This window comes from Vanacampus margaritifer, chromosome 7 (assembly GCF_051991255.1).
Source record: "Vanacampus margaritifer isolate UIUO_Vmar chromosome 7, RoL_Vmar_1.0, whole genome shotgun sequence".
Classification (NCBI taxonomy): Eukaryota; Metazoa; Chordata; class Actinopteri; order Syngnathiformes; family Syngnathidae; genus Vanacampus; species Vanacampus margaritifer.
In genome coordinates this window covers 27,532,649-27,557,648 of record NC_135438.1, presented here as the reverse complement: position 1 = coordinate 27,557,648, position 25,000 = coordinate 27,532,649, and the positions used below count along the sequence as shown (strand labels likewise).

The 25,000-nt window shown below is 39.5% G+C and overlaps 1 pseudogene across 1 annotated transcript in view; it reads right to left on the bottom strand.

The window, feature by feature from the left end:
• Positions 1-25,000, bottom strand: part of LOC144055325 (lysine-specific demethylase 2A-like) — a 107,824-nt pseudogene that overhangs the window by 37,780 nt on the left and 45,044 nt on the right. The window contains exons 12-14 of the transcript XR_013294837.1: positions 21,675-21,799; positions 14,469-14,592; positions 2,695-2,823 (exon numbers count right to left, since the gene is read on the bottom strand). The product of XR_013294837.1 is annotated as a lysine-specific demethylase 2A-like (transcript). The remainder of the gene's footprint in view (positions 1-2,694; positions 2,824-14,468; positions 14,593-21,674; positions 21,800-25,000) is intronic.

Below are 25,000 nucleotides of genomic sequence, written 5' to 3'. Positions count from 1 at the left end.
AAATGAATTGCCTAGTACCTGGCAATTCGATCCGTATCACGATTCATAGGTAACAATTCGATTCAAAACAGATTAATCCCAATACGAATCTATAATTTGATTATTGTGATTTTTTTTTTAACTCAAATTTAGTCCACACGAAAGCCAGTTTCAATGTATCTTCACAAATTTCTTACCGTTTAGGCCGTTCGTCCACACGATGGCGGGTTTGGGCTAGGGTTTCGGAGCTTGAAACCGATCACTTTTGAAACAGAGCTGCAGAGTGGAAAGATTTCAAAATGCGCCCTGTACGCTTCTGTTTGGACACCATATGCAGTTTGATTACCTATGCTCCAAATTCTCACGTGACTGCGCGCAAACCGTCATTCTGTCAACAACAATGGCGGATAGCCGTGTCGTAGTCATTTTGTGCAGCCTCCTTAGCTTGCTTATGCTTTTGCAGCTAAATATTTTGCTTCTTTATTCCCAACAAGCGGTGTTGTACTTGAATCACCCGCCATGGTCACTTCTCTCCTGTGTTCGTCTTTTTCATGTCGTTTCGATACATGCAAAGCCATGTTTGTTCTGTAGATTGCAATTAAGTTACATTAATAATAAAGCTACAGTGCCGCTACAGTGCCACTTGGCATATACATTACAGCCGTAAAACTTCCCCAGGGTCTTCTTTTGGACACACGCAAGTCTTAAAATGCTTCTGTGTGTACGAGATGTGCTTAAGGAACGAAGCTTCCGTCTGGACGGGACCTTAGAAAATACTAATCAGTAAACTTGTACATGTACACTGTAAAATCTGTATGAAAATGAATTAATCTGAAACTTTAGGCTTATAACTGTGAGCCACTGTATCTGTTGCATGTTTGAACAGCATTGAAATAAAATATTATTAAGGATTAATGTTCTATTAATATAACATTCTTCCATGCTAACGTGTGAACCCTAACCCTAAATTAGACATTTTGTGGAATATTTCCATAAAAAAAAAAATGCTTAAACATCGATTCAGCCGGATATCGAATGGATTCGAGAATTGCGCGCTGTAATATTGTGATATATTGCAGAATCGATTTTTTTAACACCCCTAGTATCAATGAATAATTATCTATACATGGTCATATTATGCTATGAGTTGGGTTATTTTAAAATGTATTCCGAGTTTCTAGTTGTCTGTTAAAAAATGTAGTTAGTAATGTAATCCAACTACCATAATAATAGTAACGCAACTTGAGTAATATTTATGACTTTTGGATTAATCCAATTCCAAATATGCTATTGAGGACACAATAAAAATAAATTCACTACAATACAGCGGACCTCTGCTATTTGCATGGGATAGGGAATGCAAATAGAGAAAATCCATGCGTAATTGACACCAATTGAAATGCATATTTTTATACTGTATATACACAGTATATATTTACACAGAGACAGACAGACAGACAGACAGGGGTGTAAAAAATATATATATTCTGTAGTATATCGCAATATTGCAGCGCACAATTCTTTAATCGATTCAATATGCGGCCTAATCGATGTTTAAACAATTTTTTTTAATAGAAATATTCAACAAACTGTCTTATTTAGGGTTATGGTTCATTTGTTAAGCATGGAAGCATGTTATATTAATGGAACATTAAGCCTTAATATTTTATTTCAATTCTGTTCAAACAAAAAACAGTAAATTTGAGTAAAAAAACAACAATGGAATAACCAATTTATAGATTCAATTTAGAGATCGGGAATAATCAGTATCAAATCGAATCGTGATACGGATCGAATCGCCAGGTACTAACTAGGCAATTCACACCCCTAATAGGGGTGGGGTCAGGGAACTCAGAAATTTGGTGAGTACTGACTGGCTTTCTCTTGAGTTTGAGGGCACAAACTGATTACTTTTCCATTTAGATAGGTTTGTATTTTTTACCCCCTTGGAAAAAATAATCATTATTTATTTAGAAATTGCATTTTATATATCCTTGGGTTGTCTTTGTGTGATATTAAAATTGGCTTTGATGAAATATTTGTGAGTGATCATTTTAAAGTGATAAATCTGGTTTAACGTTTACTGGACTTTAGCACATTCCAATTCCACCCCCACAAAACAGGTAAATAAAATAAAATAAAATAACATGAAATAAAATAAAATAAAATAAACAAATTCATTCATTTTCTACCATCATCTATCTTGTTCACTGACACACAGAGTGTATTAAGTATTCCAGTTGACTACATACTGGATTGGTTGCCAGGGCACGCAGGGAGAGACAAATTACCTCCAGTGCCGCTCAGACTATTGTATGGTCGCTGTGAATGTTTGGTGGTGATTGGAGGGGCTGTAGGCGCACATTAGCAGCCACTCCTCTATCAGCCTGCCTTAGGGGAACTATAGTATGGCTTTGTATGTAATTTACTGCTACCAGAGTGTGAATGTGTGAGTATGTTAATAATTCATTCATTCTATGCACTTTGAGTGTGTGAAAGCAAAAGAGAAAATGCCAGATAAATATAATAATGCATTATTATTATTATTATTATAATCATCATCATAATTACATCCATTCACTCTTAAAGGTGATTTATCTCACGCTGGATGCTCTTAAGTCAAGTCGTGTGAACCACAAAAATGCCAGTGACACTTGTATAACATTTGACATGAAATGATTGTGTGTGTGTGGGGGGGGGGGGGGCATTTTGTACCGTGAGGCAAGCAGGATGGATTATCTGTGCACAATTGGAACATTCCATCAGAGTAAAGAAGTGATCTCCAGTTTCTTCTTGGTTAGGTTCCTTGCATATTTCACAAACCGCAGACAGCGGAAGTCCTGGCTGAAAGAGAAAAAAAAACATGTCAATAAATGACAAACTTTCATTTTTGAATATAGGGATAGACTGATATGGAATATTCCCATCCAACCCCTGGTTAATCAGATCCATCACATTAATAAGAATACACAAATACAAATGAACTCACTCCCAAAAATGTATAAATAAGTTCTATTAGTAGGTTACATGTTTTAATAGGAATAGAACACAATATTCTGTGGGCCTTGCAAAATCTGTCAAAATCCAGTAAAACATCCGGGAGCGAAGGGGATTGCTTCAGTGAAAATGGCTGCGAGTGAATGAGTTAAAAAAATAAAATAAACGCCGATTCCAATATGCACTAAAATGTCTAATAATTGGCATTGATAATTGCCCCGGGCGATAATTGGTCTTTCCCTGGTTTTGAATGCTGCAAGATAATTGTTTATTATTACCAAGTGTGTTCTGATAACAAAGAACAAAACAAAACAAAACAAAAACAGGATAAAGGACAACATGACTTCTTCATGAAATATGTGAGGTCACAGGATGTCATCATATAAGCAGGACCTCCGTCCGTCCGTCCGTCTTCTTCCGCTTATCCGGGGTCGGGTCGCGGGGCAGCAGCTTTAGCAGGGAAGCCCAGGCTTCCCTCTCCCCAGCCACTTCAGCCAGCTCATCCGACGGGACCCCAAGGCGCTCCCAGGACAGCCGAGAGACATAGTCTCTCCAGCGTGTCCTGGGTCGACAAGCAGGACCTCAACTAAGCTATCCCCATTTCCATCCATCCATCCATTTACTACTGCTTATCCGAAGTCGGGTTGCGGGGGCAGCAGCCCAGATTTCCCTCTTTCCAGCCACTTCGACCAGCTCCTCCGACGAGATCCCAAGGCATTCCCAGGCCAGCCGGGAGACTTAGTCTCCTCCAGCGTGTCCTGGGTAGTCCCTGGGGCCTTCTCTGTGGTGGGACATGCCCTGAACACCTTTTCAGGGAGGCGTCCAGCAGGCATCTGAACCAGATGCCAGAGTCACTTCAGAGATATAGATACAGAGCCCGCATCACTGCAGACGCTGCACCAATCCGCCTGTCGATCTCCCACTTCCTTCTGCCCTCAATCGTGAACAAGACCCCAAGATACTTGAACTCCTCAATTTGGGGCAGGATCTCTTCCCCGACCCGGAGAAAGCACGCCACCCTTTTCCGACTAGGGACCATGGTCTTTGATTTGGAGGTGCTGATTCTTATCCCAACCGCTTCACACTCGGCTGTGAACCGCTCAAGTAAGAGCTGGAGATCGCGGATTGATGAAGCACCACATCATCTGCAAAAAGCAGAGATGCAATACTGAGGCCACCAAACCGGATCCCCACAACGCTTCAACTCCACCTAGAAATTCTGTCCATAAAAGCTATGAACAGCCTGGACGAAAACCACACTGCTCCACCTGAATCCGAGATTTGACTTCCCTCCTATACAGCACCCTTGAATAGACCTTACCAGGGAAGCTGAAGAGTGTGATCCCTCTATAGTTGGAGCACACCCTCGGGTCCCTCTTCTTAAAAAAGGGGACCGCCACCCCGGTCTGCCACTCCAGGGACACTGTCGCTGATGTCCACGCGATGTTGTAGAGTAATCCCCATTTTGTAAATGTAATGCAAAATTTTTTGCTATTCTTGTAAGGATAATATTTTACAAATTAGGACTGTGCAATATGAATAAAACATTTTTTTTTTCAGCCAAGGTCAGATTTGCAGATTTTAAAGGGAAAGTCAACCAAAACATTTTCGTTGCAATAATATAGTGTATGTGCCCCCATTAGTTTAAACATGGCATTCTGATTAATATTGTGATTTGTAGAATGTGAGTGTAGCGATAATTTATGTCTTTTGGACAGTAGTATAAATTTTGGAGAAACACAACAAATATAATCCAAATCCTCATTTATTTATTGATAATCTGAAGTCGCCACATTCAACGTTCGTGGTTGTTTGTATTAATAAAAAAAATACTAATGAACTCGGACACAAGCACGATTGAGACTGAACTAGATTTAAAAAAACATGCATTTATTCACTACGGTTACACATACAGAATCAAAACACTGCCTACCTAACTATCATACGGTGAGAAGAAAAGGGATAAAAATAAAGCTGATAGAAATAAGAAAGGAACAATTTAACGAGGTAGAAAGGAAAACCTTTCCTTTCTACCTCGATAAATTGTCAACTTGCCAAATCTGTGAGTTTGAAATGGAAGTTGCACCAGCGATATGTCAAATTGGCTATGAGACGTGCAACTTACTGGAGTGAGTTGAATCGAGCTAGATTGATTGAAGAAAAATTGCTCCCAAAAAGGTAAGGCAAAAATAAAAAAATACAAATATTCCACAGTTGGATGAGGTGTGACGCAGCTCGGGCTCAAGGTGGATGGTGCTTTCAGGCGAGGTTGGGGGGACTTCAGCCGGAGTTGTACTCTCGGCACGCGAGGAGATCCGCGTCTCAGCAGCCCAAATCCCGCTGCTGAGGCCGAGATCCGCTGCGTGCCTGCGTCCCGAGGGAGACAAGCCGTTGAACCAGCTCGCGCCACGACAGGACGCTCGGAGGATGGAGCAAGTACGATTGACGTCCAAACTGTGGTTGCTGGGTGACACACGGGTTCACGGAAAAATTTGTCTGCGACTTTGTGCCACCGAGGTGGGACGAAACACAAAAAAAGAAAAGAAAAAGGAAAAAAAAAGAAAAATTAGCAAAAAGTCCATCTGGCAGGAGGGCGCGCGCCTGGGTTTGGAGCACGGCGGTTGTTCGTTTTAAAAATTAATAATTAATAATTAAATTTGGTCAGGCTGGCAAGTCAAGTTCTTCCAAGCAAAACATGTTAACTAATAATGCATCATGAGATCATATCGTTCTTTCCGGAGTAACTAAAACAATTTTGGGTTTACAATCATCATTCATAGATATACATGATGTGAAACATTCAGTTGTGCGTAAGTTCACTTCTTATGTGAAATGTGCAAGATTGCTTTGTGGATTATAGGTGTTTAATGTGAGGGCAGTTCCGATCATAACCACTTGAAGGCACTCTGGTCTTATAACCTCCAAGAAGGCTGGAATTTACTGACCAGGATTCCAACTGACCTTTTGGCCCATGTTGTTTTATGACTTTGATAAGAGTTTGCAGACTGCCAGCCTGCGATGTCAGCAGGGGTGAAGATGAAGATTTCCGATATAATACTTTGGTGCCATAAACTCGTGGTTCTGGCTGGTGACAAACAAACATTCACATCCTGGTGACATGGTCTGTGGTTGACTTCAAAAGAGTGTTATCTCTTTTGGACTGTCTCTGGTTTAGGCAAAAGGGGGAGAACGGAGGCATCTCACCCCACCCTAGGTTGACTAAGCGCATATTTCCAAGAGTGAAATGTTAAGGGAAGGAAGAGAAATTTTTTTGGGAGGGTGACTGATCTATAATTGTTACACGAGTTAGCAGCAAAATCCACTCGTTTTTATCCATCTCAGGGAGCGGACGTTTTGCCACTTTACTTCATCACAGTTGCTCAGGGCTCAGGTTTATTCATAGCTCACCTGTTTTCTGAGTTTGGCCATGTGGCATTTGTAAGCCGAGCAGTGATTGGTCAATACCTGAGCTGGAGCCTATCCCAGCCATCATTGAGCGAGAGGCATGATACAACCAAACAACCTGTCAGGTCCCCTGCTTCCTCCCCATGAACCCTGTCCATTTCTTTCCAGTGTGTGTGTGTGTGTGTGTGTGTGTGTGTTCGCAATGCTGGGCCAGGGGGAGGATACACAGCTGGAGCAGCAGCCAGGGGCAAACAATTTGAATCACCTGTCTACAAAAGCCAGCCCTTGACTGCACTTCAGCGCCAGATCAACTCCAAATGTCACACAGTCAGTTGCATCCATCTTATTGCCTGCCTTTGAGTGAGAACTTTATTCTAATCAGCATTCTTTACCTAGATTTCCTGCACCTGTCAAAGCCGTACTCTTGCCAGCCTGCCAAAGGCAACTCGCCTGTTACTGTTTGCCTCCCGTTTCTGCACTTGGGTTCTCATCCTATGCCTTCGAACCCTAACAGTTTTGATCTAGCCAAAAGGGACCTCTTTCACCACACTCAGAACGAAGGAGTTCTATTGGAGCAGCACGACCAAGCCCTTCACCTCCTCCTTGGCAAGGTAAAAGTTTTCTGAATCACGTGCCTCCATTTAGAGCCAGTTAGCAGCATTGCATTTAGCCAGACAGCACACCTCCTCACTGATGCACACCTGCTTTCGCCTCACCGTCGCAAGTTATCAAAGAGTCCTTCGTGCCTCCTCCCACTCCCTACAACGGAGACCTGAGGTCTTGCCGGGCCTTTCTGGTGCAATGTTTTTGGTTTTCGAGCAGCAATCACACACATATAGTTCGGACAGAGCTAAAATAGCTTACCTGATCGGCTGTCAATCAGCAGTGTGTTCAAATTATTCCAACTTCATGGAGGAAATGCGCAGAATATTCGATCACCCAGTACGCATAAAAGAGGCAGCCAAAAGACTGATGTCAGTCCGACAAGGCCCCCCGTAGCATGGCGGAATTCTCTGTTAAATTCCGAACCCTTGCGGCCCGAGAGCGTGTTCAACGATGAGGCGCTTCAAGAAGTATTCCTCCGCGCTCTCAATAGGTCCCTAAAAGACGAGTTGGCCTCCAGAGACGAACCATCAAATCTTGAAAAACTTGTCGACCTAGCCATTAAGATTGATTGTTGTCTTAGAGAGCGTCAGAGACAGCGACGATCAGCCCCACCCACTCGGCTAAACATTCCTCCACGCACATAACCCAGTAAGCCAATTCAGCTCCAAACTCACGTCTCTGACGCTACAGAACCCATGCAATTAGGACGCGCCAAGCTTTCGTTTGAGGAGAAGACGCAGAGATTTAATAATCGCCTATGCCTGTACTGTGGTCAAGGCAGCCATTTTATCCACACGTCCCGTCAGGCCAGTTAAAAGGGCAGGCTCACCAATAACGGGAGAAAAACGGCTTTCAGTACACCACTACGGCACTACGAATACCTGGTCATGCCTTTTGGGTTGACAAACGCCCCCACCGTTTTCCAGGCCATGGTTAATGACATCGTCCGAGACATGACTGACAAGTTTGTATTTGTCTATCTTGATGACATTTTAATTTTTTCACAGTCCCTGTCTAAGCATTTGAGGCATGTGCGGCTGGTGCTCCAAAGGCTCTTGGAGATCAGGCTTTTTATCAAGGCCGAAAAGTGCACATTCAATGTCCCCAAAACCACGTTCCTCGGCTACGTCATTGTTAAGGGTGAGCTGCACATGGACCCAGCCAAGGTGACTCCTGTCTCAAAGTGGCCTAAATCTACCGACCGCAAGTTACAGCGTTTCCTCGGATTTGCTCATTTCTACCGGAGATTCATTAAGAGCTACAGTCGTGTTGCAGTCCCCCTCACAGCCCACCCTAAGCGGCCTACTAACCGCGGTGAGCCTGTTCAGACGCATAACAGATTTAGCCCGTTAGCTAGCCCTACTTCACCTCGGTCTACTGGCTCCCGCATTTTAGTTATAGGTGACTCCATCACCTGTAACATTTAGCTTAAGAATCCAGCCACAGTAAAATGTATTCCTGGGGCCAGAGCACCCAACATTGAAGCTAACCTGAAGGAGCTGGCACGCACCAGGTCTAGAAAACACCAGGGAGATGCAAACAACTTTAGCTACTCTGACATAGTCATACATGTCGACTCCAATGACACAAGGATGAGATAATCAGCGATTACAAAGAACATAGCCAGGACTTGTAATATCGCCAGAAAAATGAGTCAACATTGAGTAATTGTCTCTGGTTCTTGTCACCGAGAGGCAATGATGAGTGGTTTTGGCTCATTGCCAACGTCCCAACCATAACCAAAGATACAGCAGCCGTAATATTAGTTTTTCGACTACTTCTGCGCTCTCTGAGGTGCTACCCCTGGCAAATGCGTCCTCCTTTCCTTCTTGTATTGGTTTAATAGATAATCTTACTAATAATTTTTATGTTGTTTTGTTAAATGTCCTCGATATTGTTGCGCCATTAAGAATTAAAACTTGTCCAAAAAGGCTTACTCCTTGGCTTACAGATTTAACCAAAACACTTAAACAATCATGTACCCAGCTTGAGCGCAAATGGCGCGCAACGAAACTCGAGGTCTTTCGTCAAGCATGGTGCGATTGCTTGCATAAATATAAAGAAGCTTTCGCTTTAGCAAAAACTAATTATCTCTCTAAAATTATCGGTCTTAATAAAAATAATCCTAAATACAGTGGTACCTCGGCTCACGAACACTTCAGCTCACGAACTTTTCGCCTCACGAACATTAAATTCGCAAGCATATAGTCTCAGCTGACGAACTAGTTTTCGGCGGACGAACCAAATCACGCGACACGAGAAATCACGAGAAGCTGACGCACGCTCACGGCGTCCCAGTTCGTCACCCCCTTTCTTTGATTGCGGATGTGGTTTGTGTTTGATAGACATTTTGGACCATTTTGGAGTGTACTTTTGCTATCATGGGACCGAAAAAGACCCCACCATAGGCTAGTGTTAAGCCTAAGAAGACATTAAAGAAAATTACGGTCGAGCAGAAGAAGGAGATCATCGAAAAACACGAACGAGGTGTGCGTTTGTGTGACTTAGCGTCCCGGGTATTATCGCCGAGAAAGCACGGCAACTTCACTCGGATATCATCAAGAGGCAACCTGGAAGTTCATAATGAGGTCCTCAACACAGAGGATTTGATTCGCCTTCAAGAGGACAAGCAGAAGGAAGCCATTCAGGAGTTGTCATGTGAGGATGAGGAGGAGGAGATGGCTGCAGCATCAAGTGAGAGCATCAAGACCATGTTAACTAAGTGGAGTGATGTGCAGGCTTTTATCGAACAGTACCATTCAGAAAAGACTGTGGCTATGAGAATCATCAACATGATGAATGATAATGTGATGCCTCAGCTTCGTAAGACCTTACAACTCAGAAAGCAACAGGTGTCAATTAAGAGGTTTTTAGTCAGCAACAAGGATAAAGAGTCTCCTAAGAAGCAAAGAAGAGAGGCCACACCGGAGGACTCTCCTTCCAAACAGTAACTCCCTCCCTCCCTCCTCCTCCCACTCCATTCCATCAAGCCTTCAACTACTGTACCATCACAAAGGCAAGTTGCAAGTTTTGCAAATAAAAACAGTTTTATTTTTATTAATATTTACAGTATTATACAGTACAGTGTATTTCTTTAATTACAATACAATAGCACATTTATTATACATAAAATAAGGTATATTTTGTGTAGTTTTAAGGCTTTTTTAGTAGAAAATTGTGTTTCAAGGGGACCTGGGAACGGATTATTCTCATTTCAATGGTTTCCTATGGGAAATACTTGTTTGGAAGACAAACTTTTCGGCTCACATACTCTCTGTGGGAACCAATTAAGTTCGTGAGCCAAGGTACCACTGTACTTATTTGATATAGTAGCAATGTTAACGCAACAGCAGCTGACATCGCAGAGCTTCCCGTATTCAGCTCACAATTTTATGCAATTTTTTACACAAAATATTCAGTTTATTAGAGATGAGATTATGGGCTCTCCGCCTAAATCTGTTAAATCCCACAATTTCTGATGTTAATAATGACAGCCCGGCTAATAACTGTCCGACGACACTCTCTTATTTCAATAAAATATTGCTTAAAAATCTTACACATCTTGTTAGTGCGGCAAAACAACTTGCTTGCTTGACCCGCTCCCGGGTAAACTGGTTAAAGAATTGTTTACTATTTTAGGACCTTCTGTTTTAAATATTATAAATGTATCACTTTCTACTGGCACTGTTCCAGTAGCTTTTAAAACTGCTGTTATTCAACCTCTACTTAAACGACCTAACCTTGACCCAGAAAGTCTCTGTAATTATAGGCCGGTATCAAATTTACAGTTTATCGCCAAAATCATTGAAAAAGTTGTTGCGCAACAGCTGAATGATTACATGGCCGCTAACAATCAATATGAACCTTTTCAGTCAGGATTCAGGGCCGTTCACTCTACTGAGACAGCCTTTGGTGAAGTGACAAATGATCTTCTCCTAGCAATGGACTCCAATACCTCGTCAATATTATTATTACTCGATTTAAGCGCCGCCTTTGATACCGTCGATTATAACATACTATTAGAACGTCTCCAAACATGTATTGGTATTTCAGGCTTGCACTCTCGTGGTTTTTTTCTTAGCACTCAGAGAGAACACACCGTGTAATCCATGGCATTGCGACCTCTTATGTAACGTTACGCGTGGAGTCCCACAAGGGTCGGTACTTGGCTCTTTTTTGTTTAACATTTATATGCTTCCGCTTGGTGATATTATACGTAAATATAACAAACTTTCACTGTTATGCTGACGATACGCAATTATATTTGCCTCTACAAATAACAAATCTGCACAACTTCTGTAATCTTGAGGCGTGTCTCGCCGACATTAAACAATGGATGTCGTTTAATTTTTTGCTTCTTAACCCAGATAAAACCAAGATTGTTCATTGTTGGTCCCGCCCGTTATCGGCATATGTTTACGAATACCTCTTTAAACCTTGATAAATGTATTATTAGCCAAAGTGACTCAGTAAAAAATCTCAGCGTTGTATTCAACCCAACTCTCTCTTTTCAAATGCACATTAAAATTATTACTAGAACTGCTTTTTACACCTTCGTAATATTGCTAAAATTCGTTCTATTTTGTCTGATGGTGATGCAGAAATTATAATTCATGCGTTTGTTACGTCTCTCCTCGACTACTGTAATGTATTACTCGCTGGTCTTCCCATGACCAGTCTTAAAAGTCTGCAGTTAATACAAAATGCTGCATCTAAAATTTTGACGCGGACGAGAAAGTTCGATTATATGACCCCGATACAAGCCAACTTGCATTGGCTTCCGGTTTACTTGCATATAAAATATTCCACGGCTTAGCGCCTTCCTATCTCGTTGATTTAATAGTACCGTATGTTCCGACACGAAACCTTCGTTCACAATCGCAACAAGCTGGTCTTTTGAGGATTCCAAGAGCTAAAAAGAAGTCCGCGGGTTCTAGAGCGTTTTCGATTCGGGCTCCAGTGCTTTGGAATGCTCTACCCTGAGGTTTCTGTAGAAACGTTTACATCGCGTCTTAAGACTCATTTCTATACTCTTGCATTTGGCTGAATTATGTGTACCTGGTGACTGCTTTCTTTCCCTGCCTTCTCCACGGCTTGGAGAGGGAGTTGGGTGTTAATGACCGATTTGGATGCTGCATTACAGGTTCTGTGCTGGTTGACCGGGATGCGATCCGGAAAGGACCATCACCTTGAAGTTGCCGCTATGGAGATAGCTGCTCTGACCAACCAGGCTGGATTTGGATGAGGACCCACTTCCCTGACGTCTTCTTGCACTATTCTAGTTAATAATGTTTAGTATCACAAACTATATAAATTTTTGCCCATTCGGCATCCATTGCAGCCTGATCATCCTGGAAGGGGGATTACCACATTTGCGGTCCCTTCTCAAAATTTCAAATTTTTTGCCTGTTTTGTTTTTCCTTGCCCTCTTGTGGTTCGATTAGGGGATATTGTTGATATTTGTCAACTAAGGGCATGTGAAGCCCTTTGGGGCTCTTGTGTGATAAAGGGCTATATAAATAAACTTGACTTGACTTACGCCACAGAAACCGCTAACCTGTTAATTTTCCGTCTCCATGGCATTCCCATAGACATAGTCTTGGACCGAGAACCGCAGTTCCCATCCCTTGTCTGGAAATCATTTTGCTCTGCACTAGACATTTCTGTCAGTCTATCTTCTGGTTATCACCTGCAAACCAATAGCAATACGGAACGCACCAACCGACAGCTAGAAAGCGTACCTTCAATGCATGTCATACTAATACTAAACATGCTAATCCTTCCTCCTGGAGTACCCAACTGACATGGATTGAATATGCCCACAATACGCTGCCTAACACCTCCCTGGGCATGTCTCCCTGAGCATGTCTCCAAGTGCTCTCTGGGGTACCAACCTCCTTTCCTTTCCCCCAAGAGAAGGAGAAAGCAGTCCCATCCATCCAGTCACACATACGGCGGTGCTCCAGCACATGGAAACGCGCTCGCACAGCTCTGCTCCGTGCTTCGGAGAGTTCCCGCACACCTCTTTATGCGGCAGGCAAAAAGGTTTGGCTGAGCACTAAGAACCTCCCATTCAAGGTTGAGTCCAAGAAGCTGTCTCTCCGCTTCATCAGCCCATATGAGATCGAGCGCATAATCAATCCTTGTGCCATCTGCCTCAACTTGCCTGCCACTCTGCGTGTCCATCCAACATTCCATGTTTCACAGATCAAGGTGTACTCTACCAGCCCGTTGTCCTCGCCCTCGCCTCTGCCCTCCCCACCGCGGATGGTGGATGGGCACCCTGCATACACTGTGAGCCGCCTTCCGGATGTTCGCCACGCCTTCGAACCCTAACAGTTTTGATCTGGCCAAAATAGACCCCGCAGATACGGACCGCGTTTGCACAAGGAGTTCTATTTGCGCAGCACGACCAAGCCCTTCACCTCGCCTTGGCCTACAACCATTCACACTCACATACATACCCATGCAAAGTTTCACTTTGCGACTCCACAAGAACATCGAAAAGATAAGTCAGAGCGACACATTCGTGAAACATTGGCCTAGTGTAATTAATTGCACCAACAATTGTATTAACCATCTGTGCTAGGACTGCCCACAAATGTGACATATGTGCCACAAATCATCAAATATCCAGTATTTTGTATTTATTTATTTTTAATTATTATTCTGATTGCTGTAGTAATTGGCAGTGGTAGAACATATATGATATCTGTCATTTTGGAGTGAGATATTTGTGGGACATTTATATTCACACAAATCAATGAAAACACCCTACATAGTCTGGACATAATTTCAATATTTTTTATTTTAAAAAAAATTGAATAATTATAATAATATTAGTAATAATTATTATTATTATAATAATAATAAAACAAATGTTTGATCAAGCAATTTTTTAAGTAGTGAAAATTGTTTTCCTGGTAACGAGTTACTTTTACTATGAGGTAATTAAATTACTAACTCAGTTACTTTTTTGAGCAAGTAATGAGTATAACTGCTTTTATAAAAAAAAATGTTAACAACACTGTTTATTATTTATTTATTCTTTGTAGTTCTGTCCACCGGCTCCATCTCAGTATATTCGACGAGTCATGTCGATGTGCGCATGCGTGCACAGCAAACCACCCTGGACTCGGTTGTCCCTTCAATTGGCTGAGAGACTGACACATGAGCAGCATATATAGTTAGCTCTGATTGGTTCAAATGCACGTTGTCTGCGAAAAGTTACTGGTGTTTTTGTAAACTGTTATTTTGCACATCATTGAAAAAAATATATTTTTTAAAGAAAATCCGTTTCTCATGTATGCCTTGTTACAATTATGTTACAGCAGGTGTAATGCAGTAGCCTAATGCATGTGTAAGACATGTTATGTTTTGTGTGTTATAGGTAAAACTATACCAAAAGCAGTTTTCTTTGCATTTTGGTGGTTTCAGGATAATTACTGTTAATGGCCCATGAAAAATGAAATGTGACTTACTGAGAGACATTGGCGCAACACGCAGGTTTGCTTGAGCTTTCCAGGTCCTCCAAACTTCTTCATGTCTCGGCAGAAATTACAATCTCCACATTCAGATCTCATGCATGCGTCACAGCGCTTACATCTGCACAAGGTCAAAAAAACATTTAATGCTTAAACAAAGTGAATCAAGGATTGTGTTTGGAAAATTCATGACCTAAAACTTGCCGTTTATGTATGCCACCTAGACAATCCTAAGATTGTGGAACAGGGAAAAAGGACGCTGAGAAATATTTTGCATGCATATCAACTTTCAATATAACTAAAAAGGACAATACAGTGGAACCTCGGAGTTTGAACTTCTCGGAACTCGTACAAATCGGACGTAAACCAAGAAATCTGAGTAAAAAAGGCCTTGGAGTTTGAACACATTTTCGGAGTTTGAACACCCAAGCAAAGCAAGCTAAGCCGAACGAACGTACCTTGAAAACGAGTAGCCAAGTGAAGCCGAGCAAAGCCGAGCAATGCTGAATGCTCACGTTGCGGTAGTTAAGGCGATGCACTGCTCATTTCCAGTGAGATCGTGAATGCACCCTGTGGTGCTCCATACTCGCGAGTGCATTTAGATTTTCCCACGACAATTTTCTTTGCCATGGCCCCCCCCCCCCCAAAAAAACAGTGCCAGTGGCAGCAAAGAAAAACATACAGTGTGACAAATCACAGTCAAATTAGGAAGGAGATTATCGCGGATCTCGTAACTACCATGACTACTTCTGTAAAAACTGGCACGAGGACCCCACTTGTAAAAAAACATAAATAGAAACGTTTTTGGAGCTTGGGAAAGGATTAATTGCATTTACATTATTTCCTATGGGGAAAAAATAATTCGGAGTTTGAACAATTCGGAGTTTGAACACTTCGCAGGAACGCATTATGTTCAAACTCCGAGGTACCACTGTACTAAAATAATAGCAACTAAAAAAACAGTAAGACCAAATACTGATTAAGAAGAATGTGTGCCTTTGTGTAGTGTTATCTTACCTGTGGGTATGTGTTCGCGTAACATTTGTGTGTGAATATTCGTTATTTGAAGGAAAGAACTCCCGAAGTCGATGCTAACTTCTGCTAGCAATTGAATGGGATCCTCTATTAACTTTAGCATTAGCGCTAGGCTAGCTAGGTTTTAAAAAATTAAGCATGTTTTGTATTTAAATATACAGTGGATGTAATTCTTATTGTCGTGTGTTTCATTTTACAGTTAACTCCAACTGGAGTGTCATGAAACAGCTTAAAGGACACTTGGGGACAACAGAATAACATACGCTACACACTTGCTCGTTGCTAATACTATGCAAGCAAAAATGGTGCACATTCAGGGTACTTTCACAGATTGTAACGTTTTAAGGGGAAAACAATCATTTGATTATCAGGGGGGAATGCACAATAAGTTATCACATGAATAAGCACTTTACTTTTTGCTGCAATGAAGAATTGCTTCTGCTTGCAATGAAGAATGCTTTGCTCTGCTCCCACACTCACATTCACATAGCTAGATTGGGGCAGCCATATCTAACAGCTGATTAACAGGAGATGACTCATAATGACTACAAGAACAAAAACATCTAACCCAGCCAGTCCGCTAAGACGTACCTGTTTGTCTGTTAAGAAATTATTGCAAACTTGACCACAAATGTACTCAGCACTCACATGCACACACACATAGACAAACAAGTACATTGTGTTTCAACTATGCTTGTTCCCCCACACTTGAGAGTTGGAACACCCATGTAACTAGGGGCGTGGAAAAGAGAGGATGAGGAGAGGTTCTTTAGAGAGTGCAGTGATGAATTGTATGAGGCAGTTCTTCTCTCTCCTCACGAGGTGTCTAACAAAAACTGAGTGTCTTCTCTCCTTTTTTTGGTAGTGTTTAATAAATGTCTAACAGGTAACAATTGCTAAATCCAAAATGGCCGACTTCCTGATGGGTATAATATATTGCTTCAAGATGCTTTTTTTGTAGGTCTTGGGCTGTTTCATATGCCTCCAACTTTTCATAGATCTAAGTGAAACATACAACTGGGAGTGCTTTGTTGAAAATTTGTAAGGGCTGTTACTGAGCTATTTTTGGAAGAAAATAAAAAAAAAATCACAAAAAACTATTAAAATATTGATTATTAGGCAATGCCTGATGTGTGTGCAAAGTTTCCGTCCATGTTAAGAACTTCAAAAACCATCAATCTTATTTTTGGGTTAACAATGCATTGTGCCATGGCTATGAGAAATTTCACAGCACGACCACTACGGGGGAAAATAAGTTCCTAGAACATTTCATTTTTATACTGTCATCAAATACAGTTACTCACAAAAAGTTAGGGATATTTGGCTTTCAGGTGAAATTTCAGGACGAGCCTAAAATGCATTGAAATCTGATTGAAAGTTATCTAATGTGACCATCTCTAAGCTTTTGAATGCACGTGTCCAACTGTTAAGTGTTTCAGTATTTTTTGAACAAGCTGTTGTTCTCTAATGAGGAGCTTAACGTGAAAATTCACAAATGACAATGCTCCAGCTCATCGAGGTGTCATCATCAGGGAACGGCTGTTGGAGATTAGTGGACCTCAAATGGAATGGCCTGCACTATGATGAAACCAGGAAGCGCCAACACTGTAGGAAACAAACTAACCTAACATGGATGAATGACGCTGTAATTAATTCTGTTTTCACAGAATTACTCACAGTTTCCTTGTTGAATGTTGAACAGAGAGAGGCGCTTCATGCATTTTAAGATGGTAAAGATGTTTTTGCTGATAAAGATGTTTTTGCTTTTTTTTCCTACGACGAGAACGATGACGACATTTTCAGCCCGGGCCATGATTGGTCAAAACAAAAGTTAGATAGACGTGCACAGGAGGCCGCATCATCCAATCAGCTTGAAGTATTGCACAGAATGTTCCAAAAGTTAGGTAGACGTGCACAAGAGGCCTCATCGTCCAATCAGCTCGAAGTATTGTACAGAATGTCCCGCCTTTCCCGAGCAAATCACCATATAACAGTACCAGATTGATATTGTGGAGAACTCCCTAGCGTGAATCACAATTATCTATCTGGCTATTGTCAGGTTAGGTGGCAGCACCACGACGTTTGTTCCAGATGCAACATCCTTCTAAAAACAATAATATGCATTGAAATGATATAAAGCATACAGTTCTCAAGCTAAGTCCGAAACAACGATGTCTGTCTCACCTTGGAAATTGTAATCCCGCAAAAGTATTCCCATTTGTAATAATGTACCTGTAAACTAATTACGCTTTTTTCCCCTGTACTGTCAACAGAACGGTTGTTTACTCTAAAGTAACACAAAATGCTATGTGAAAGATTTAAACTAAATAAGTAAAGTGCCTGTTACGTTGCTATGTTCACGTTGCGTGAATCGATGAAACATTACCCAGTATGAGACCCTGCATAATGTAAGTGAAGTTAACCAGCTAACATCAATAATGATCGAGCAAAATTAGTGAGTTATGCATGATGCAAAGGTTCATAAATTATTATTTTTTAAATCCATGGACTGTGCACAGACTGAAGCAGGTTTACGTCCGTCGATCGGGGTAAAAAGTACAGATGGCCCCTTCTTCAGTCCTGTATTTATTGCCGAAAAGACAACGATTTTGGAGCTGATTGTCCGATGATTTTGATATCCTGATAATATACAATATCAAATAATCATAAGTATAACTTTGGCATCCAGTTTTTTGGATGATCTTGTCTCGAGTCCTGCAGGTTTTGGATGTTTCCCTTCTCCGACACAGCTGATATATGATCAGCTCATCAGCAAGCTCTGCATAAGCTTGGTAACAATCCTGTTGATTGGAATCAGCTGCGTTGCAGCAGGGAAACCTCCAAAACCTGCAGGACGCCGGCCCTTGAGGACAGAGTTTGCCCACCACTGCTCTAGACCTCAAATTAATTTGAGCTTGTTCAGTTGCCAATTAGCGATATGGCTTTAGCCTAGCCCAGCTAGCTACTTAAAAGGCTCTTTGGTGCAAACGGAGGAATGCTCGTTTATCTCAGAGCGATTTAGCTGGAGTGAGTCTGTCCACCCTGTTTAATCCATTGAAGACACCGCTCCAGCTTTGTTTTTGGCTTTGGTAATGGAAAGAATACAACTCCACCTGACAATCTCTTGGGAGACCTCGTGTCTGATTTACAGTCCATGGGCACATCTTGTCACCATTTTTTTTTTTGGCAGCTGTTAGCAAAGTTATTTTAGTTAGCTGCCCTATAGCTAAAACTAAAATTCCAAAAACATTTTCGTTAATAAAATAAAATAAAAACAAAAATGCTTCTTAAACTAACTGAAACTTTGTTTTACGTTTGCAAAACTAACTTAAATGGATTATAGCAAAAATGTCCTTACTTTATAATATTTGATAATTAATTTAATACATGAGTCTTTGGGGTTTATTTTAAAGGTGATTTTAAGTATATTTATTTCTAGCGATGCTCAATACCGCTTTTGTTGAGACCGATACCAATACTCAAATCTTCAGTACTCCCCAATACCGATGCATATTTAGTACTTATTACATAAAATTTCCCAACAAAACAATGATGGATATTTAAAAAATGACATATATATCCCCAACTATAGCAAATTTCGTAAAAATTTAATGAAATTAATGGCAATTATAATTTTCAATTTGCTCATAAAAGCCATTTTGCATAATGCACACAATAAAATGAATACAAAAAATATATCGATAAATAAGATTAAACAAATAATTCAGTGACCAGAAACAAAATCTAAATTAAAATATGTGGTTGTACAACTCCTTTTTAAGGAATACAGTGAAGTGCCAAGAATTCAATTCAATAAGGCTTCAAGTAATTTAGGATGGCTGGGAATTGCCAACAATCTCATAATACGATACGTATCACGATACAGGGGTCACGATGCGATAGTATCGCGATACATATGTATCCCAATACATGATCTTCAAGGCAAAATTAATTTACTTGCATTTTTACTGTACCAGTTATATGTATACCTAAATGATATGTTTATTATGATGGATGGCACAATTTTTTTGTTAGCAGCTCTTCTGGTTTACCACCACCATACCGCTCATGCAACACGTGGACTAATTGCGACACGTGGACTAATTGAAGGCAACTGAAGGCAATTGACTTCAAAGACTGCTTGTTAAGTATAACGCAAGCCCCCCCCCCCCCACACCTACTGAAATCATGAAATAGACATCGAGAAGTGATCAAAACATTACATTACAGTATTTACAATAGCCTACATTACATACAAGGCATTGCCTCATTTAAAAGCTTTAATAAACACTTCATCCCGACTCGCTGTCACTCATGTCAGTAGTGACAGCGAGTAACAGCACCTGTCAATCAATGTGCTTGAGTAGGACTATGTGCATGACAGCTTCTGGCTTGCACCTCGTCAGCGGACGTGCCTTAGTGTGAATGTAGTCATTTTAATTAAAAGCAGAAATTGATTCATTAAAAAAAAGAGATCCCGGAATTATTTCTGGATTAAGACGCACGGTAACTGGACTGCCGACGCGGTTTACGACAAGGTATAATGGCGTGTTATGACGTGCGCGTCATTCATTCATACATTCATTATGGTGGACTTCGACTTGTTTTGGTTGCTATGTCCAACCATCCATTCATTATCAGAACCGCTTATCCTCACAACATTTCTATAAATCATTTGGGAATGATGTTTGAGGCAGGAAATCCAGGTTGATTTTAAATAAAGAGTTGCCTGACGCGGTGCTAGCTAGTAGTTAGGCTAAAAACACTCACCTGGTTACGATGCATACTGTCTAATAATTGCTTATTTTCATACACTTCTATTACATTTTTTACCTTTGTGCTAGGAAATTAAACTAGAGACCTCAAGGAGGCTATTTGTGGAGAAATGTCAAAATCAACATTTTTGGGCAAACTATAAATTTTCGTGTCTAACTCGTTAAACATTTCGCCAACATGCGGATGCTTTTGCTGGAGCAAGTCACATATACAAAGATATGGCTGCACTTTAGAGCTAATTAAATTGTTGAGTACAACTGAAGACTTATGTGCTCTCTTAAAGGATCCCCCTGTGGTGGTCAATAAATGCAAAATAACCATTATAGCCTTTAGTTCCTGTAGTGTTGTCCACATTAACATAGAATAATTACGCTGACTGACGCAGCAGTAAACGGCACAGTTCTATTTTTAGCACTGCATCTCACGACATTAACAAGGCAATTAAGCGTGCAGCAAACGTAAACGAGGCAATTAAACACAGCGAAGTTACGTGAACAATAGGTTCGTTACCCCCAGTTTTCTAACAGTTCCTGACCAAATAATAGCCACAAGAGCGTGGGCCGATACCAGTATCGATATCCGTCATGAGTACCGATACCATGAAATTAGCCTGGTATCGGCCCAATATCGATACCTAGTATCGGCCCGATATCGATACCTGGTATCGGTACTTGCCCATCCCTACTTAATTCAATATCAACCGGAATAAAGAAGTTTAAAAGTGTGTCATGGAGAGGAGACATCATCTAGCAGCAGCCAATAAAATAAGCACCTTCAGATGATGTCGCTCGTAGGCGACAATTTTGCGTGCTTGACGTTTGGCTTCAATGCCTCACCTTGCCTGCATTTTTATTTAACTCAGCCCAAAAGCAACGCTAGTTAAGAAATGTGTTATTTTTTCATTTTACCATGGTGTTTATTAAATGCTGCACACAAGCACAACACGTTTTTTTAAAAACTAAAAATTATACCGAAACTATGTATTCCTTAAATAACTAATAAAAATAATAAAAACTAACAGAAACGCCCTGAAAACTATTTTAAACTAACTTAATTTACAAAACTATAATAACCTTGGCTGTTAGACATTTTCTGGATGGATTTTACAATGAATTTTAACTAAGCGTACACAAGCTTGATGGACCTTGGCCATTTGGGGGCGTGGTTTGCTCAAGGTCAATTGTGGATTTCTGACTTTCCAAATTTCTGTGAGAATGTTTGTAGTTCATTATCCATCCACAAATCCATTCTCTGTACTAAAGTTTCATTTGACGAGAATCTGGGTACACCCTGAACTGTACTGTCGCTGGCAAATCACAAGTTAATTATCACCATCGCTGATTGAGCTCCCTGCAATCAAAGTGCCTAAGAGCTGTCATATTAATCCATTACCTGACCCTGCGCCTTCGCAGAACAGACATGGAAGACGCAGGCTTCTGTGGTCGTGGCATGACAGGTGCAGCAGCCAGTTTAGGATGAAGAGGAGGTGTTGGTTGAAGTTGCTGATAGCTTGAGTGCTGAAGAAAGACGGAGAAATTAAGTTATTTGCTATTTATATGTGTATATATATATGTATATACATATGTATATATATATACATATATACATATGTATATATATATACATATTTACATATGTATATATATACACATATATATATATGTATATATATATACACATATATACATATGTATATATATATACATATATACATATGTATATATATATATATATATACATATATACATATGTATATATATATACATATATACATATGTATATATACATATATATATATATATGTATATATACATATATACATATGTATATATACATATATATATATATATACATAAATATATATATATATACATATATACATATATATATATATATACACACACATATATACACACATATATACATATACATATATACACACATATATACACACATATATACACATACATACATATATACAGTATATATATATGTGTATATATACACATGTATATATATATATATATATACACACATGTATAGATACATATATATATATATATATATATATATATACATATGTATATATACACATGTATATATACACATGTATATATACATATGTATATATATACAAATGTGTATATATGTATACATATGTATACGTATATATATATATACATATATATATATATATATATATACATATATACATATATATACATACATACATATATATACATACATATATACATATATATACGTATATATACATATACATATATACACATATATATACATACATATACATATGTATATATACATATACATATATACACATATATATATATATATACACATACATACATATATATATATATATATATATACATACGTATATATATATATATACATATATACATAAGTATATATATATACACATATATACATACGTATACATACGTATATACATATATACATACGTATACATACGTATATATACATATATACATACATATATACATACGTATATATACATATATACATACGTATACATACGTATATATACATATATACATACGTATACATACGTATATATACATATGTATATATACATATGTATACATACGTATATATACGTATATATACATATATACATACGTATATATACATATGTATACATACGTATATATACATATGTATACATACGTATACATACGTATATATACATACGTATATATACATATGTATACATACGTATACATACGTATATATACATATGTATACATACGTATATATACATACGTATATATACGTATATACACATATATATAAATACAGACATAAGTATATATATATACATATATACATACGTATATACATATATACATACGTATACATACGTATATATACATATATACATACATATACATACGTATATATACATATATACATACATATATACATACGTATATATACATATATACATACGTATACATACATATATACATACATATATATATATATATATATATATATATATATATATACATATATATACATATATATACATATATATACACATATATACATACATATACTGTATATATACACATATATACATACACATATATACATATCTGTTGATGGGGTAAAAAGCTCAGTCTGATAATCATGTGCCCATATGGTCAACCAGTGGCGAGAAGTAGAAATGGTTATTTTGTCCCGTAGCCATATTTGGACCCATCTGGTATCCCCAACCAAAGGCCTGAGTGCTTTGAAACTCTCTTAACTCGCAGTAGGGTTCCCAAATGTGATGATAAATCAGCTTATACCAACACAAAATATTTTCTAGATATGAACCCCCAAAATGTCAACAAAATGTATTGTGTAATTTAGAAAATCCACTTTGGTTAACTCTTTTACTGCCAAAGACGTTAAATGACGTTCTGCAAAAACCTACGGAGGAGCGCCAAAGACGTTAAAAGACGTCCTCCCATTTTTATTTTATTTTTTTTGAAACGGTTGCTGGGAAGGCTTGCGGAGCTGTCCTGAAAGTTTCAAGCAGGTCTCGTGTGCCTAATGACTATTTTTGGCCCCTAGAGGGCAGCGATGACTCTCTTTTGATAAGATTGGGTGGGCGTCAGTAGAAGAGGTGAGGCGGGGCTAGAGTGTTGAGGGGACATTGGCTGAAGAAGCCATAATGGCGGCCGCTTGCAAGCAGCTCACGGTCGAGACGTTTTTTTCAAAGACATCGACCAACGATAAAGAGCACATTGATGACGACGATGATCATCATCTATGATGATGATGGTGACTCCGAAGTTGGAAGCGCTGACGCGGCGACTATGACGACGTTATAAAGGTTCAAGGGCGAGCGATGCTGACACCGGAAAACACGGAGCACAAGCGAGCACGCTCAGGCGGACGCTCAGGCGGACGTTCAATCGGACGACGAAGAGTGCCCCGAGTCCAATGCATATTCATCGGAGGAGTGTGTACAGTCTGCTACTTGCTATTTATTCCCCGGAAAAAAAGGCAGTCAAGAAAGTGTAACGTTTGCACGCGAAACGGACAAATGCGAAAGTGAAAGTAAACTGTTGTGAGTCCAGCGGCGTCTCCTTGCACGCAGGAGAGCGTTACAAAAAGAAAAACTGTATTTGAAACATCCACATAATTGTAAGTAGTACCACAGTTGCACACATTTGTAAATAGTTTGCGAAATTGTTTTGTCAAATTGTTACACTGTTGAATGGAAATAAAGGTATTTTACAAACTAAAAACACTTTTTCATCGTTGGTGAAAGCGTTTTACAGAAGTAAAGCACTATTTAGGTGTTTGTGGCATCATTCATGGACAAAAAGAAGTGTACAATTCACTAGAGTGCATGAAATAACATCGTTGCACAAAAAGCTATTTTTCTCCGCTTTTTTTCAAAACAGAGAATTTCGGTGAAAGTAACCATTTTCTATTGTTGATTACTGAAGAACGGAATAAGGTAGAAACAAACTTTTTTTTCTGATGAAAGATGAGAGTCCAATCTTTCATTTGGTAGTATGTGTGTTTCCATAGTCCAAACATAACATTTTCTGTGGACCTTGAAAGATCAGTCAAAATGCTTAAATCGGCTGGAACTGGCGACAACCCGTTTCTGAAAACGTCTGGCAGTCAAAGAGTTAATAGCTCCAAAAATAGTATGCCTATGCCATTTTTAAGTG